At 38.1% G+C, this 18,613-nt stretch overlaps 1 protein-coding gene and 1 long non-coding RNA gene across 3 annotated transcripts in view; one reads left to right on the top strand and one right to left on the bottom strand.

The window, feature by feature from the left end:
- Positions 1 to 18,613, top strand: part of CHST9 (carbohydrate sulfotransferase 9) — an 82,281-nt gene that overhangs the window by 42,990 nt on the left and 20,678 nt on the right. The gene's annotated exons all lie outside the window — the stretch shown is intronic.
- LOC143695107 (uncharacterized) overlaps positions 16,334 to 18,613 on the bottom strand; it is a 39,402-nt gene continuing 37,122 nt past the window's right edge. For both annotated transcript variants that reach the window (XR_013184029.1, XR_013184030.1), the window contains exon 5: positions 16,334 to 17,743. This is a non-coding gene — a long non-coding RNA (uncharacterized LOC143695107). The remainder of the gene's footprint in view (positions 17,744 to 18,613) is intronic.

Below are 18,613 nucleotides of genomic sequence, written 5' to 3'. Positions count from 1 at the left end.
CTCTGGAACACTATTTTTTCTATTACATGTTCCTTTGATGATGACTTGTCCCCATGGCATCACACTGGAGTAGCAACATCCTAAAATTCTTACACTGGGTGAAGGATTTCTCTCTCAGACTAGTAAAAATGACAGCATTTTTTCCCCCTCATCAAATTGACCTCTTTCTCCTGTATCCAAATATAACTCCTCTTGCCTTTTTGAGTTAAATTATGCACAATTACAGCAAAACACTATTCTGAATTTTGTCATGCATAGTAATTTCATGATTAGTACTTAGGTTGCCTTCACACTTGGGCATTTACAAGTTGATTAAATGCCTTGGTTACCTACTTGGGTAGCAGTTGTTAAAAACTTGCAGCATTTTGAAGGGAGAGGGATTATTGTTTCTTTCTAAAAAACTCACAGTGCTGTAGAAAAGGTATGAATGCAGGAACCTTGGCTGTAGCAAAGAACCTGGTGCAGGTAGCAATTTTTCTTCTCACCTTTTGATCTTTTTTACAGCATTTCCCTGTCTGGGACCTGTGGTATTCTGCTCTGTGGTTGGGCTGTAGTTGTGTTGGGCAGTGCCACTGTTCAGAGGTACCTTTGGTAGGACAGGATTGAAAAGGAAGAGTGGGAATGATGAAGGGAAGAGGCACTGTCAGTGCTCCCTCTTTTTTTCACTCTGTGGTGGGAACTGTGGTGGGATGTCCAGTTCTGCCTTTAGTACCAGCATGGGCAAGTCTGTGTCAGTGCTGCAGGCACAAGCATTTAAAAGGTCAGCCTGCCAGGAGTTATAAAATGTACTCCTCTATGAAAGTGCTGGCTCAGTTATCTGTCCCTAAGAAATCCAGGTGTAAAAGCCTGCTTTGAGGAATTCCACCTTCCACTTTCCTTATCAAGGGTTGCAACTGAGGCTTGAGAATGCTTCATCTCTCCTACCTACCACCCCAGCAGTGCCATCTGTTTATTTTCTTAGGATGCTAGAAAGTGTCTCTCCTTCCCATAGAAATAAATATGTAGTCATTACTGTTTAATAGGAGAAAACACAGAAAACAACTTATGTATATGTATCTGTATATATATAAAAATACATTATATGAAAATAACAGTCTCAGATTTGAGAGGGCTTTATTTTATCTTGCTGCCTTGGGTTGTTTGGTGAGTGGCATATGGGGCTGATCTGAGATCCTTTATGTGTGCTTCCACCTTCTAGCACTGCAAGTGTCTGTGTGGGGTTTGGGTTGCTTTTTTAAATTTCTCAGCCTTTCGGTGGAATTAATATCCCTTCCACTGTCTATACAGCCTGGCATCAATATTCTATACCTTACTGCATTTATGTGAAGTTGACTGTCACTGGAGACAGAAGTTCTCAAAGTGTTACTACTCCCCTTGCTGGTGTGTTGTAGCCATGGCACTCAGATACTTTGCTTTCCAGTGGCAAGCTGCTTCTTCCTATTTGAATTCTTGAGGATGATTTTATGAAGAGACAGAGACAAATTTAAGAGTATAGGCTTTTTTTCTCCTTTCTTATACCGTGTGACTATTAAATGAATAGAATGACTTTCACGTGTCTCTTTGATTTATGCAGACGTGGACCTCAGACATTTATAGACTCATCAGCATAGTTTTATTTGTGGTGGAAGCTATTTAAACAGCACCATGATAACTATTTTAGCTGGTTTGTTTTTCAGAACAGTTTATTCTCTTGAATGAAAAATTCTTAAAAAGTCTTACAGACATCTGAGTAAAGATTCACTGATATTGCTGCATTAAGGAATAATAATTAATTTTCCAAAAGTTAAAAGCTGGAACTGTTCAGCATGGTAAAAGTGTGTTCTTTTCTGGCCCCATGTAACTGATGAGGTCAAGTGTTACCACTTTCAGGTAAAATCAATTTTTCAATATGCAAATACAAAAGTCTGTATGGCCATTTTTTCTCACTGTACAACTCATTAAAACATTAATTTGCAGAAAAGAGATTATAAATAAGGTAGACCAGGCTTTTAGGAAAAATTGGATCTTCAGAAGGAACTTGCTGGGGGTTTTGCTTCCTTTTTTTAATACATTGACAAAAAAATTACAGAAGCAACACAGATCTGTATTTCAGGAATTCACCAGCTGCAACTCAGAATAATGATTTCCTCCTGCATCTGGTGTTGCACTGAAACAGCTTTCATATGAAAAGCTGTTTTTTATGTTTTCTGTTTTTATATAAGGAGGTTTCTTTTCTGCCCAGTTCTAATGGGCCATGCGGTGCCAGACCAAAGTGCTGCTGACTACAGTTATCTGGTCTGCAGCAGGTAACCAAAAGCAGATTGCAAGTGAAGAATGCAAGAAAAAAAACAGTAATTCATGGTCCCTTGCCCCAGGGCTCCACCAGTTCCACTTAGGTAATGCTCTAATGATGTTACAGTATAAATTTTCAGGGAAAAAATTATCCTTCTTTGGAGGGCCCAAAGTGGAGAAAAGCTGGTGATGTTTGTTGGAATGGCCCTAAAATGTAACAAGGCTTTAAGGAAAGGTGCAGGCAGCTGACTTTCTTTTATTTTTAAATTGAGAGGGTGAATCTTTGTCTGAGGATAGCAGCATGGAGACCTAGTGAACCATTAAAACAGAACTAGAGTAGGAGAATACACTTTGTGCTCATTTCTGTGAACAAGATAAAGCCAAATGCTGAGTAACAGTGGATTGGGGTCAGAGCTTGACATCACACCTCTGGCTTATGAACACTGAATCTAAGATGAAGAATCTAATTCTTAACCATTTATTTTCATTGCAGCAAGCCAATCCATTTCATTCAGGGTGCTTTGCCTCTTTTTGTACAGGCACTCCAGATGAGGTGTCCTAACCATGTAGGTGCTTGGCAGGGAGCTTTTATGGTTAAAACAGGTGAAAAGTAGGGGATACTGTCACCCCCCTTCTATTATCTGTCACCTCAGTACTATATCCTGCAGGATACACTGCTCTTATTCTGCTTTTTGCAGCCCATCTGTTCCTTTTGCTTATTTAAGAGCATTTGTATTTAAGGAATGACATTTTCATTTTATAATTAAAATATAGGTTGGCACTTTTCATTGTTTTCCTGTCTGGATTTGTATGGCATACTAGAAAAAAATATTGAAGAGATCTGTGTTTGCAAAGGTTTCTGTTTGAGTGGGCAGCATTACTTCTTTATAAAAAATTTAAAAAAGAAAAAAAAAACAGCCACAAAACCCCTCAAACATTTTAAAATTAACCACCCTAAGCCTTTATGTGGCTAGTTGAAGGCACTGTGGGATTGTAATCCTGAAACACAGAACTAATTTTCTTGTTTTACTTTTAAATTAGAGGAATTTTTTTTCGTTAACTAGAATTGAAATGTTTCAATTATGAATAATGCCAGGAAGAACCAGCACACTTGAGTGGGTTTAATGAATTGCATGTGTTTTTGCTGCTCTGTGAACGTGTATGTGGTTGTGGAGTTTCTGAGACCTGTCACTTAATATATACAGAAATGCATGTTTTATTTATGATGTAGTAATTTTAACTATCCTAGCTTTTTTGTTTTATGAGCAGGGTTTCTGCAGAGCCCTAAGATCATTTTATTACGTTCAGAAGAAATTTCCACAGACACTGAACTGCAGAGCTTTATGTCTCATGAAAGTGTAAGAGTAACATGTTTCTTGTCTACATTTATTAGCCTTAAGAAAGCACTGGATGTTTCTGTCATGACTGAGAAAATACTTAAGGGTAGTTTATTCCTTCCATTGGGTAGATAGGTCATTTGCATTTACAATCCTTGATATTTTATGTCGATTCTAAGCAATATTAGGCAGTGTTGAATATGGACAAAGAGGCGGAAATGTAACTACTGTGATAAAACTTGAGAACAGGTGCTAACAATAAAACTGTACCCTTTTTTTTTAGAGTAATTTGAAAGGTCAAATTGCAATTCAGAGCATCTTAATATTGGTATTTGTTGTTTTTAAGGAAGCAGCATTTCCTTAGGAGATTTGAATTTACTTCAGTGCATTTTATGCTGTGTATGTTAGAAAAATTTGTCTCTTTTGCCACATCCTTTTTTGGTTTATGAGCTGTTTTTTATCTTCTCTAAGGAACTGCTTACTGAAAGGCTGTATTTTAAGCCTTCAATTTAATGTTCCAGAGGAAAATAGGAGTACTTCTGACTAAATCCCCAGTTTTACAGGAACTTGAGAGCACACTGGCCAACTGCTTTTCTAGCTAACATCATTGATTATCTTACTGCAAAGACAGTGAGTACAGCAAAGAAAGTTAATGTGATAAGGTTATGACTTCATTAGAAAAACCAGAAAATATAATTCATGCTCATTAAGTGTAAAGACAAAAAAAAGCACGTTTTCATTGAAGTGTTTTCATTTTCAAAAAAACGCATACCAGAGAACAGTGTTACTTAAATTATTCATTGTTGGTCTTTTAAAAAATGACCAAGAGCTGTTTTACAGACTGAAGTGTAATTGTCAGTGTGAGATTCTCCACATGAGAAAGCAAAAGACAATGTTTGAAAAAATAGGAAAACTGCTTTTTACAGCAGTGAATAATTTTGAAAAATCTGATCATGGAAATGCTATGGATATGTGCATATATATATATGTGTGTGTGTGTATGTGTGTGTGTGTGTGTGCTACATTATTTATAATATGTAATGTATTTATATATATAACATAGTATAGAAAATCTATATCATGTATTTTATATATATATATATATTATATTAATACAGTTTTCTTCTCTGTTAAGAAGAGATTGTAAATCTTCAGCTTTCACCTAAAGGAGTGGCAGTACAAAGTAAAGACATTGGTATCCTTTCTATGATTTCTCTAATTTCACAAATTTAAAAAGATTGAGGAACAAAAAAAAAAAAAGGATTTTTTTCATTTGGAGGATTTCTTTGCATTCTAAGAGCTCATTTATAAACCAGGCTTCCCTACTTACATGATTGGAGAAGATAGTGGAGCAGGTGAAGCTCCATTCCTGCCTTTTAGACATGTTTGCTCCAACATGTGGGTGGGCTGCTCTGGGGAAGGAATGACTGATTTGAGGTGGATTTCAGGGTGGGTGAGGGATTTGTAACAAAGGGCAAGGGTTGTAGGGCTGGCCCAGAGTTAATTCTCTCTTCTACTTTGCAGCATCACCACTCAGTGGCAGACAGCTCTCAGAAGCAACAGCACTTCAAGGACTGTTGAGTAATTCAAACAAACTGCCACAAAACTAACTATGTATCTCCCTTGAGTTACAGAAATAACAGGAAAATTGATGCAGGAAAATACTCATCATGTTTCAGTAAATGAAGTGTATTTTAGACTAACACAGTGATTGGTGGTTGTTTATTATTATTATTGTTGTTGTTTTATTATTATTACTATCATTACTGATAGATTTTGCCTGTCACTTTTGCTTTATTTTCTTTAAAATAACAACAAAACAAACAAAAAAAAAAAAAACCAAACCAAACAAAAAACCCCACAATGTTTCAGATACTGAGAACCAAAACTGTGTAACACATGGAAGTGACTGTGAAAGTTATTTGGAGTAGGACTTTGTCACTAGAGGGCACTTAGTCACATAAAATTACCCATCTTTGGGTTGGGTTGGTTTTGGGTTTGGTTTTGTTGTTTTGTTGTTTTGTTTTTTTTTTTTTTTTTTTTTTGGTAACAGCTTCTTTCTCTAAAATATCTTCCAAAATATTTGTTGATTTTTCTGGATTTTACTATTGATTTAGGAGTATGCAAATATAGCCATAAATATCTATAAACCCAAGAGTATCAAGGCAGTGATCTGCAGTGAAACATTTAAACACTTCCTCTGGGACAGGGGATAAACAGGGAAGCTAAAGAGAGGCTACAGTGTACAGGATTTAGTGCAAAAAGCAGGCTAAAATTATACCAAAAGGTCGCTCAATTAGTATTAATTTAATTAATAAGACCTGAAGTGGAACAAATTATCATACTTAGCAGCAGGGGTGTGTAATCACAAACACAGAGACAGTTCTCAAGTATCAAAATCTCTGCTGTAAATTGACAAATGAAAAATCTCCTGTTACTGAAAACAAACAAAGCCAGAGCCCTCATTTACACACACCCCTCATGAAGTCCTTTAGGTAGTAGAGTGCACTTTTATAAATGGGTTTAACATATTGGACACTTCACTGTAGGCCATCTAGCTTATTATGGTGGTTTGCTTTGCTGGACACTAACCCCGGTCATTTCTGATGGGGTGCTTAAGGCTCATTGGCAGCCTGGCCACACGAGGACATACTGGCAGCTCATGGCACACCTTTAAATCTGCCTTTGTGCTGAGAAGTTGTGCACTTTACCTTCTGGCTCCATGGCTGTGGTAATTTGCCATGGGACCTTTTTCCCCTGATGGATAAGCAATTCCAGTGGGCTGGAGAGCTGATTCCCCAGGGGGTGTCCCAAGAGGGTGGGGTTTGCTTTATTTTTTTGCTGGCTGTTACTGCCAATCACAGAGAGAAAGAAGGTACTCAGGGACTGCATCTGCCAGGCCAGCTTAATGCTGAGGTATGCAGAATGCCCAGTATTAATTTACACATGCTTTCAGCGAGCGTGGCATGCAATCATGGTATGTCTGTTTGTCAGCTCTGTCCTCGGCTTCTGACCAAAGCCTCCCATAGAAGGCCTTGGTCCAATATTACTTGGGGTTTTTTAGCTGTATGGGCAGTCTGACAGGTTAATTATCAAAATAATCAGCTGTTGTGAGTGGGTGGAACCAGGGGTGAGTATTCCAGGTGGGAATGAGTCTGCGAATGGGAAGGGGTGGTAACTGCCAGACCATTGTTGATAGAGCTTGTGAAGAAGCAGAAGCAGTGACAAGGACCAAATACACTGGAAACACATGGTTTGTTTTATTTCTAAGCCAAACTGCATCAGGTTAAGCCTCTGCTGGAAATTTAAACTTGGAAATTTAAAGAGTTTTGAAAACATGTTCAAGTAGCTACATATATAAATTGCCTTTTATATTTTCCTATATTGCTTGCCTTAGATGGAGGGAATGCTACTATGGTGCATTTTGGAAGACATGCAGGTGGGATAATAGAATTGTAACAGCTTGCCAGGATTTCCTGTGTCCCTTCTGTTCAGAACTGTAGCTCATGATTAATGGACATGTATACCCAGGGCTGCAGCACTGCCCTTGCATCCATGGACTTGAGGCCAGGTCTGACTCTCTGAATGCCATTTGCATGGCTTCTGTCCCTCCACAAATGGACATGGAAATATTTTCCATTCTTTAGGTCAGAGGAAAATTTTAAAAGTCCAGAGGTTAGTGTGCCCTCTAGAAAAACCCAAGGGAGTAGATTTCCTGTTGATTTTCTATATCTAAAGAATTTCAAGCAATCCTCTTTGGGCAGAACTGAGAATTTAAAGTGCAAGTCAGAGTCGATAACTGTGGATTATCGCTTAAGCTGAATACAAGGTCAAAGCCATTGAGACAGACTTTTTCTGGGTCCCCATTCATGGTGCTGGCTGTCTGCTATGGCTTATAGAACTTTGTCCTTGATGGTGCAGTCTTATCTGTGTAGGCATCAAGGTCTGTCCCTCTGTAGTGTGTGCCAGGTGCTCAGATGGCCTGTATAAGTGTTTCACTACATGGATCATATTGCAGGGCAAGGATTTACAATCTGCACTTCTTTTTTCTCTGTCTGTCATGATGAACTTCACAGCAGTACACCTCCCACCACATTTCCTGGAAAGATATGGTGAACATCTGAATTTTGATCCCACTGAATGCTAAGAGAAGTTTATAATTATGTTTTATGAAAACAGGATAAAATTATGCAAGCAGTATTTATCTGCACATTTTGTAATGGCAATCCCTATCGAGACTGCAAGGCAGAGGAGAATAACACTTCCTACTCTTGTAATCAAAAGAAATAGATTAAAAACCAGCTCCAATCAGAGTGGTAAGACCAAGTATTTTAAAAATTGGAAAGGGAAGTTTTCTCTAGTTTTGCTGCCTAAGCTTTTTACATGGAGCAGGCAGAGGGCAGTAGGTGCTAACATTCAGGATCTCTTCTCCATAGCCCCAGTGCTGGGCAAACCACGAGGCTTCTCCTCAGCCCAGATTGTAGATAACCTGATTTCACATGGAAATAGACTGGGAGCACTCACACAATCTGTTAACATAACTCAGCGACTGCAGGTGTAGCAGCTTAGAATGCTAAAAGTGACCCTCTTGGTAGGACTTAAAAACCAGCAATGAGAAGAGTGCAGGCATTGACTGGGGTTCTCCATGCAGGTGAACTTTGAAGCAGACAGCTGATTTTGTCTAAGACAGCCAAGACAATTTGTGTCTTGCACAGAGTTTGTTTTCTGCTTTTAAAATAAATGAGGTGATAAGCATTATTTGCCATGAAAATGAATCTCTAGAAAAAGAGATTAATTTCCTCCTCTGGACAGAGAAAAAACATGGTATGAACAAAGCTTAATTAAAATATAATTGTATTTAATCAATGCAGTATAATTAGAAATAGTGCTTAAGAGTTCATTTTAATAGCTGTTGGGCTATTTGTATTCTTTAAATTAATATCTGCCTTATGAACAAAACTCAGCTCACTTCTCAAAAAGGCTCCTTTGTTTTTCTCTAGTGATTTTTGTGTAGTTCCAAGGAAGCAGAACCAGTAAACCAGAAAATTGATAGGTGGTAAAAATTTCCTGTAATGCCTTCTAAACCCTTTGTGATTCCAGCCTGTGGCATAACAGAATGGTCTGATGTTAGCATCTACCTTAGGATACTGCAGGTCAATCCCTTGCTCACAGTAAACTTTCCAGGTGACACTGAAAAGCACTGAGATCATTGTGTTTGTTTCTTTTTCCTTACACACAGTCTAGTGCTTTTAATATTCAGTGAGTCTGTTCCTCCTATTTCTTGGAAATTTATTTAAGTGCTGGTCAGTCTCCTGTGGTTGGAGACTCAACAGGAATGGTCAACAGCACGTGCAGGTGGTGCATGTTGTTATTGAGGGTGTCCAGACTCTGAAGTATTTTAAATCAGTGCTTTTTTTTTTAACTTTCTTGTGTTGTTAGACATGCACACAGCAGCAACACTGCCTGAGACCAGAGCTCTGTCTTGCTCAATATCCTAGCAGCAAAGTGAAACCTTCTCACGTTACTTTCTCAAACTCCAGCAGTTTGTGTTTCAGAAACTTCCTGTGCCAGAGGTGGTTTTTGTTTGCTTATCAGCCCCAAAAGGATTTCCCGTCTCTCAGCTTGTTCAGTTGTCCCCTGAATCCATGTAAAATTTTAGCATCTGTAACATCCCCTGGCAAAGAGTTCCTGAGTTTCCTTTCTCAGTTGCATGGAGAGCTGCTTCCTCATGTTTGTTTTCCACCTGCCATCTGCCTGCTTCATCTGATGCCCCCAGCCTTGTGTTACAATGGGCAGCAAACAGTCAGTTCTGATTCACCCCTTCCATGTCACTCATGATTTTACAGATCCCTATCATATTTCCTCTGGATCATTGCTTTGCCAGGTTTCGTAGTTGCTGCTCCTTGTAAGCCGGTTTATACTTTCAGTCCACCCTCTTTACTTCTACTTCAGCTCTGTTACATGAGTGGAAGGATCGGAATTGCAAATAATATTTAAGATTCAAGTGTGTGAATATGCAGAAACACAGTAGTTGCCTTTTAGGTTTTCTCTGGTGTTCAATTTGCTTTCTCTACTGGTGAGCAGGAAGATGACATTTACACAGAAGTTTTACCACCCCCAAGATCTCATTCCTGGGTAGCAGTGTACTTGTAACTCAGTTCAGAGTCCACTACTTTTGAGTCTAAATTAAGATTTCCCCCAAAAGATTTCTAGCAGCATTTTGTATAAATTTCACTTCAAATGTCATTTTATTATGAACCTACTCTCATAGAAAGTTCTTTAGCCTCCATTCATTTCTAACCCAAATAGCTTATTGTCATCAGCAAACATTGTGTCTTTCCTGTTTGTTCCCTTTCTCAGGTGATTCAGAATGAGCTGATCAATATCATCATGAGGATATCCTACACTGATATCCTCAACACTAGGCAGCAGGACTCCACTGGAGATTTTCTTCCACAGTGAAACTGACTGTCCTCTCTCATATTCCTATGTCCTGTTTCCTTTCTTTTCAACAGTTGCTTTTCCAAATCTGTGCAAAGGTGGTCACTCTAGTTCTGTGCCTGCTAGGTTTCCTTAAGAAATCTTGTGAGAGATATTCTCAAATAGCTTTTGGAAAGCCAAATAGATGATGTATCTGAGTATAAAAAAAATAAAAGAAAAATAAAAGAAAAAAAAAAAATAAAAGAGTCCCATACAATGCATGCCCTAAAAGAAAATAGCTGGTTGTCAAGTGAGTTTTTAGTATTGTGCATCTGAACTATTCAGATATTTGTTACAAACCTGGGTGTTCTGATGCTGAGGGATCTGAAGCAGCTGGGCAGATAAGGACTCTGAGGATATAGAATTATAGGACGTTTATGCTGATCTACACATGAGCTTCCCAGATGGGGACTTCTCATTGTCCCCACTGTTGTTTCCAGCTAGGTGTCTTGATCTGCACAGCTGATGTGGCTGCTCTGATCTCATATGGTTGAGGCAATATGAGAATTTTTAGCTGAGTAAGGACTGTGATGTGTCTTGACCCCGCAGTGCAGTTGCACTGATGACCAGCACATAGGAGGAGGAAGAGCACATCCCTTCAGCTGCAGCAATGCCTGGGCATTGGGAAGCTCAAACCAATCATAAAAGCAAATCCTAAGAAACGTTGTTTGTCTGTAACTTCTATAAAGGGGTATTTTTAGCTAAGATTAATTGGGTCTTTAGTGTGCTTAAGTGGCTGCATGATGGCATAAGTTTCCCAGCTAAAAAATAGTGGTCCAAACTGGATTTGTAGAATTGGTCTAGTCTCTTCTCAGAAACGAGAATTAAATATGAAGGGATTTCTTCATAACTTTTTTTTTCTGTCTGTCTTGCTTTCTCCTATGATTGATGAGCCTAGCTTCCATTACTACAGTAAGTTTGTTACTATGTTTAACCTAAGCTTGGTTCTACACAGTTGCAATCAGCAGTGTTTCTGTTTTAATGTGATTCTGAGAGCTAGTTATCTGTAGTCCATGGGACAAAAAGTATTGAAAGTAGGAACATACTGATATGCTTGTATGAAGAGAGGAAATATGAAGCTCTGAGCCATTTGCATCTCTGTTCTTCCAGAGTCTCTGACTGCATATCTAATTAACCTGCCATTTAAAAATATTAAGTGCTTCTTTCACCCCCTGTTAGCCATGTCAATACGTAAAACTAATTTTGCTGAAGATTTGCATCTCACATGCTTGCAACATTTGGACCTAGCCTTTAAATTATAAACAAACCAGAGTATACAAATTACTTTAATTACAGCAATAGGGTCAGTATGTTAGTGATGCCCAAAAGTATTGTGGGGGGTGGATGCTCAATTATCACATTTTCTTTTTAGATCCCTTGGAAGGCAGGAAATTCAGTCCTCTCAAACTGCTTTTTAACCTTCACTAAATATTTAAGCAATCACAATTGGTGTGGCTTTAGTCCAAAATAATTTCTAATCTGAAGGTAACTTTCCCACATTTTGTTTGTGTTTCTTTTCACATTCTTTAATCAAATTTTATATAAAGTATTATGTCCATTAGAATTAAATACTAATAATAAGCTAAATAGAAATATGCCTTTTTCCCTTAGTCTATGGACTTAATATGTGAACACCTTGTCCCTGCAGTTAGCAAGAAGACATTGCCAAGTTGGTAATCACATACAATATTGAGTGTGATCTCCTGACAGAAGAAAAGAGAAATGTCTCATCCTGAGTGCTCACTTCATTAGAAATCAGTAATGTACATGTGAATAAAGTCACCATATCATAGAACTGTGTCTGTTAGTACTTGCTGAAGCTTACTTGGTCAGTAATTCCCATGCTGATTCATGTCAGGCTTGCAGAATTAATTTTAATGCCTGGAAAAGAATGCAGTTCACTAGGGAAGAATGAACAAGGTGGGTTCTTTCAGTCATAGAAAATCATTGAATCACTTGGTGCAAGGGACTCTCTCAGAAATTTTTCCACCTTTGTAGCTGACATATTAATCTTGCCCTCAGTCTGGGGTATCATCAGAGCTGCCAGTATGAGTACACACCCATGGTTTGCAAATCAGGACTGGGTAGGCTTGTTTCTTCAATCAGTCTGCCAGTCATGAACACAGCTGCAATTTCAGCTGTGAATTCTGCCTCTCCTTGCAATGCCTGGCATGGCACATCCTATGGAAAGATTGTTGTCTGAAGGCTGCTGTGTAAGTAGCAGTTGTTGGCTGTGTGGTCACGTTCTTCTCATAGGTCTCCGCAGAACTGCACCTGCACATTTATGGATGCAAATTGTACCTCAGCACCAGCTTTTGGTATGTACCTGTGGTCCTTTGCAAGCAGCAGCAGTATGTTTTGTGGGCAGAAATTGCTGGCATGTACAAAACCTGCAGGTGTGGTTTTAAAACCTATTTTATCCTCTGTGCATGAAAAGGATGTGCTGTACCTGAGAGCATCTACTTAGACCCTGCTCAAGTGATCAAACTGATGCAGTGCAGCATTCATGCTTCTGGTGTTGGGGTACTTTGCATTTTTTGGGTACTGAAAGCCTTACCATACACCACCTTACTGCTGTTATTTTGAGTCTCTGCTTAATTAAAAAGAATCATTTAACTATGTTTTCAATGGCACATGTTGAGCTCAGTTCTCACGAAGATTTCTCCAGCTGAACTTGCTTCATCACCCCTGCTGCTTTCCACTGTCAGTATCCTCACTGGTGTAGCAAGGATGGCACACAAAGGGAGGCACAACAGGCCTTCCTCAAGTGAGCAAAAGGCTCCTCCTAAGCAGAGCATGGTGCTGTTTGTGAGGCTTGGAGCATCAGGGTGTTTCACCTGCGGGCAAGGAGGCAGCTGCAATTATCCATAGTGGGTGCAATATATAGCCAGTTGCTACACAGCTGCCCAAAGGTAGTGGTAGGGCAGATTGCAAGCCTGAGCTACAGGTTTGGCTTTAAAGACAACAAGCATCAAAGAGTATTTTTTTTGCATAGTTTTAAATGTACTCTCATATAGTGGTGGTGAATCCTTTACAGACTGGCCTTCTGAATTGATTTTAGGTTTCTGGGAAAGTGTTGTCATGTGATCATGGTTAAATAATTGCTGACAGTTCTCTCTAAGAGGAATTTTCTTTTACTTCCATGCATAAAGTATTGTATAATTTTTCTTTTCCCTTATCAACTACCCTGAATGATAGTTTGAATTTTCTGATGTTCAGAGAACGACCTTACATGTTTTTATATATCATTGCACTTTTCTTGTTGAGGATTGCTTGTGCATCATTATCAGCTATTCTTATAAGGAGCTCCTTAAAATATCATAGTTTTTGTGAAAAAAACAAGCAAAAAAGTAAAAAAAAAAAAAAAAAAAACCAAAAAAAAAAAAAAAAACAAAAAAAAACCAAAAAAAATGGTGCTAAGGTTGTGTAAGGTCATATGAATAAAGTCAGATAAATATGTTATTTAGGGCTACAAACTATCTTTGCCTAAGAACCTTTAATTCTTTATGACAATAAGAACTGAGGGTCCAAAATCTTTTCTTGTAGTGGAGAATCTGTGGGAAGAAGAGGTTCTACTATGCTCTAGACAACAAAAATTGACTCAAGTTACATTACTAAATAAGTAGACTTGTTTGATAATATAATCTCCTTTGGTAATAGTTAAGTAATGTAGTCATAAATGACAAGCATAAAAACTTTGTATCCTCTTGTAATTTGCATTCACATACTGAAAATTGATTATTTAGATTAATTGCTATTACCAAATTATAAATCCATTTGAGAACTGAATCTGTAGCAGTGGATGAGCTTCCTTCCCTCTTTCTCCTTCCCCAAGTTCTTTTGAGTAGCACAAACCTGAATCCTTGTGCATCTTGGATTCAAATTATGTTCTCAGTCATGGATGACCTTTTACAAATGACTTCCAATAGCTGCAGCTGAAGTCAACCACAAGATTTGGTCGTAAAAGGTCATATTCCAGTTATACAAAATGTAGATAAATTTGCACTCCCTGCAGCAACTGATTGCTGTAGGTTTTTGGTTTGTATCTGACCAATTTTAATTCAAAACCATGCATTAGAAAAGGTTATGTTCTAGCTTTTGTTTCTCTTTGCCTTTCTTCACCTAATTTTCTTTCACTATAAAATTATTTGGTTTACAGAATTTTTTTTTACTTTTCCAGTTGTTTAAGTTCTATTTCATAAGGCTTCTATTTCACCTTTTCCTTTTTCCTCTCTCTTCTTTACTAGTGGATTAATTACAGATTATTCTTCATAAATGTGAGTAGTGTCTTTCTGTTATTCTCAGGTTCTCACTGGGGAATAGTCCACTTCTTACTGGAATGATTTCAGAGAAGTTGTTTGAGGCCATTCTGCTAAGAGCATGCCTTAGAGTGTCACATTTAGACCTTAAACAAAGAAACAGGGAAGATTTAAGCAACTACAGTTTGTTTATGTAGGCATAATTCAATATGAGTAGTAAATTAAAAGAATATTTGCTCTCATCACCACTGGTCACTTCCTGGCCTTATGCTGTACAGACAATTCATCTTCTTTTTATTTCTGAAATGCAGAAACTGTAGACTAAGGCTTCCCATGGTGACTTTGCTGTGGGACTCTACTTTGTAATTAGTGCCAAGAAGCTGGATTTTTCTATCCCTGTTTGGGCTTGCTGTGTACTTAACTTGCTTACACTACTGATTCACACTAGAGAAGCTTTGTAGCTCAGCTGTTTGTGGTGCAGTTATCCTGGCAGGTGAGTCAAAATAAGTTTCTCTGGGCTTGTGTGCTGCTTCCCATTGGTACTGGTACCTTCATATGCCATTTCCAGGGTGTTCTAATTAAGATTATATCAGAATAGTATGCTCCAAAGGTGGAGATCAACTTATCTTTGCTACCAGTGAAAAACCAACAGCTGACCATGATGACAACCAGGATGATGATGATGACTCCATGAGGCTTTGCCTTGAGGTGGTTAATTGGACTGCAAATTTCAACTGTACTCATATGCCTCATCTGGACATATGTCCTTAATATGAACAGAACCCAAGCAGGAGCCAAAACCAAAGCCAGACTACTGCAATGTTTCAGTCCACTGTGAGCCCAATGCAAAAGTTCAGCTGCCCAAGAGCATAGCAGGGTGTATTAGAGAGAGCTGTATGCCCACAGCTTTATTTCTGTGTGGGGTCTGAGCATGTGGATTCAAGCTCCAGTTGCTCTCCATGCTCTTTTCTATCATGACAGTTCTTACTGTGATGTTCTTAGAGTAAAAAACCCAGACAGTTTTCTCCTTCGTTGGAAAAAAAAATCATCAACCATCCAAGGCCATGTTGATTGGAGCTCTGAGCAACCTGGTGAAGTGAAAGGTGTCCCTGCCCATGGCAGCAGGGTTAGAACTAGAATATCTTTAAGATCTTTAAGGTCACTTCCAACCCAAGCCATTGTATGATTTTATGATCCCTCACAGAATGATGTACTAAGAACCTTGACACAGGAAACTGCAACAGATGGGCAGAAACCACTTCCTTTGTGTCAAAGCCTAGAAACCTTTTTTATTTTGGAATACAACTGCATAAGCAATTGAGCTTGACATGGGAGCACAGTCAAAAAGGTATTTTAACAGATTATGTGACCTGCCCTCCAGATTATCATAACATAAAGCAGCGTAAAGCTCCATACATAACTAGCAACATGAAAGGGGAGTCTTGTGGTTTGTATGAGTTCAGATGAAAAAGCAATGGCCCTTGTAGTGTGGGAACTGAGAATTTTTACCATTGGATTTGGATCACATTGTGGATTTCAAAAAATGCACCTACTAAGACATAATTAACTGGTCTTTGCTTCCCTATTACAGATGAATAGAAACGTATGATTCACTCCATTCCGTTCCTTTAAGAGCGCAGGAATGTGAAAAAAAAGTAGTGAAGCAGTTGGGTAAAAAGAAAAAAACTTTTCAAAGCAATTGCATAGTGAGCTGTAAAACAAATTTGAAACAAACTACTCTTGTTGTTAGACACAGGATGAATGCCAAATAGGCATTGAAAATATGCACCATGTTCAGCTGGAAACCATCCAAATCGTGATATCAATATTGTGTTGATGTTACAACCAAATACACTGTCTGGCATGTTTCCACTATCTCAAATCTTCCATCCTTAAAGGAAAAATAGGACAAATTTTTGCTTTCCCTTTTCCCAGTTGCAGAAAGCACAGCCTTCTAGAAGAAAACTGGCAAACAAGGCTGCTTACTAATTCCATTAGTGGGCATCCTGGCAATTCTGTCTCATTTGAAAATTTTTATCACTGCTGATGAGGCAACGAGCAGGTAAAACTTCAAATTTTTAATTAATTTATGTTGTAACATCTCGTCACCCTAAGTACAGTTACACAATGTTAGTCAATGCAGGATTTGGTCCAGGAATGGATTTGAGTTATACCCCCACCTCCTTTTTACACTCAACAGAATTAATGAATGAGAGTCCTCAGTCTTATTAAGACTAATGTTCCTTTGTCAGTCCAATTTTTTTTTTTTTCCTTTGGGGTTCCTTCTTGTTATGACTTCGTTAGGTGGAAACTGAATGGTCTATGTTAATCAGCACAAGACATTTGGCTACTCACGCTTTGGTAAATGTTTAGTTTCCCAGGGTCCTTTGAACCTCCCAGGGAACAGTTCTGCATCCTTATTAGAGACTGACAATTAAAGGTCTGTTTTCATATCAGAAGTAATCACGAAAAATTAGCTAGGGAGACCTTGGAATGCTGTGAGAGTTTCAGTATTTTGAGATGGCCAACTTTCCTTCATTTGCTTCAATCAGTATCAACTTGGGTTTCTTTTTATGTTTCCTTCTGCCAGGGCAACTTATGAGTTGGCATTGTGACAACTGAGAAGGATTATGCAATACCATGAAGATGTGATTAATATATTTTAGGCTACTGTAATCATATTCAGTTGCATAATTATCATAGAGGTGCAACAGTAAGCTAAACTAGGTTTTGAAGGCAATAGTTTAAATGAGCACTTTTAGTTTATTTAATTCCTTGTTAGAAGGAGGAGGAAATGATGTGCAGGTCTGCAAGAGCTGTGTTGCTTGCAGACTGCAGAGATTCTGCTGATAAAACATAGGAAATGTATGGTTCTGCCCTAAATATTTTAATCTTTGTGTGCCTAGTTACAGGCTTTCACAGAAGATAATCTGTTAGTGTCACACCTTGTCTGTTATAAGCCTGAAAAACAAATCTGAGTGTTTCTTCCCCAGGCTCTGGTGCCATGGGAATTTGCTGCAGAAGTTTATCAAAAATGAGTGCTTTGATTTATTTACACTTCTCAGAATCTGTGCTGGTAGATCAGGACTGCAGTAATCGAAGTGTGGTGGGTCACAATTTAATAGGTTGCATATGTGTTTAAGTCTAAAAACATAAAGTAAAAGATGAAGTTGATAGGGTTTATTTCACAAACTGGAAAAATAAAACTAAATTGGTATTAGAGCATACAATTCCTTCTTCACAAATGATTATTTAGAAGTACCATTCCCACTTGAAGCTGAGTGAATATGGCTGTTCCAGATTATGCATATGGCAGTTTCAGAGCAAGGCTGAGGGTCCCCTCTGCCCCCTGAGATCTCCACAGTATTCTCAGTCTTTCTGAAAACCCTCAGATACCTGGGAACAGAGAAACAGACTCAGCATTTCTGTTCAATCCCTGCCTTTTTGCCATGCCACAAATATTTGTAGAATTATCTGAAGACTTAAGGAAGCAAACTTTTTATTCCAAAGCTTTTATTTTGACATTGATTATGGTTACTTGAAGTGTATATAAATTTGGATTTGATTTTTGAAAGAAAAAAAATCCTTTGTTGCTAGGTCTTATAGCAGTCATGTCACATAAATTGGCAGATCTGTATACTTAAGAGATTTTTCTCTCTAATTAAATGCAGTAGTAATGTCTTGCCTTTTGAAATGAAACCTTTATTTTTTTCATCTACATACTTACAGAACAAACATGCTGTCAAAATCCTTAATGTATCCAACTATTTGAACATAAAGAACAGCATCAAGCTGTTATTTGTTCTGTTGAAGTGTTACTCATATTTCCAATCTGAATCTTTTGTACCTGGTGATCTTAATTATATTTGAGCTGGAAGTAGTTTAACATTAAAGGGAATTAAAGCAGATTAATCTGTAAACCTGCACAAATATGCCATTCCTTTGTAGGGAGGTAAGCAGGGCATAGAGTGCATAATGTTGTTCTCTGTGTAGGCTGTGTGCATGAGGCTGAGGAGTTGGTGCTGCCATTCCTCATGACAGCAGCAGTTATGGCACACTCTCATGTCTTGCAGCTGTCAGTTACATTAGAAAACATACATTATTCCTCCCAGTAAGGTAATCTTTTAATCATGGACAACCAACCAAAACAAAAAAAAAAATTTAAAAAACCAACTTGCCCTGGAAACAGGAATTAGTATACTAATTAGTGTATGAACATACAGAGAATTCTTTTAAACAATGTTGTTGTAATTTTTTTTTTTTCTA

This window comes from Agelaius phoeniceus, chromosome 1, assembly GCF_051311805.1.
Source record: "Agelaius phoeniceus isolate bAgePho1 chromosome 1, bAgePho1.hap1, whole genome shotgun sequence".
Lineage (NCBI taxonomy): Eukaryota > Metazoa > Chordata > Aves > Passeriformes > Icteridae > Agelaius > Agelaius phoeniceus.
The sequence above is the reverse complement of the archived record's forward strand: the minus strand, read 5'-3'. Positions and strand labels throughout refer to the sequence as shown.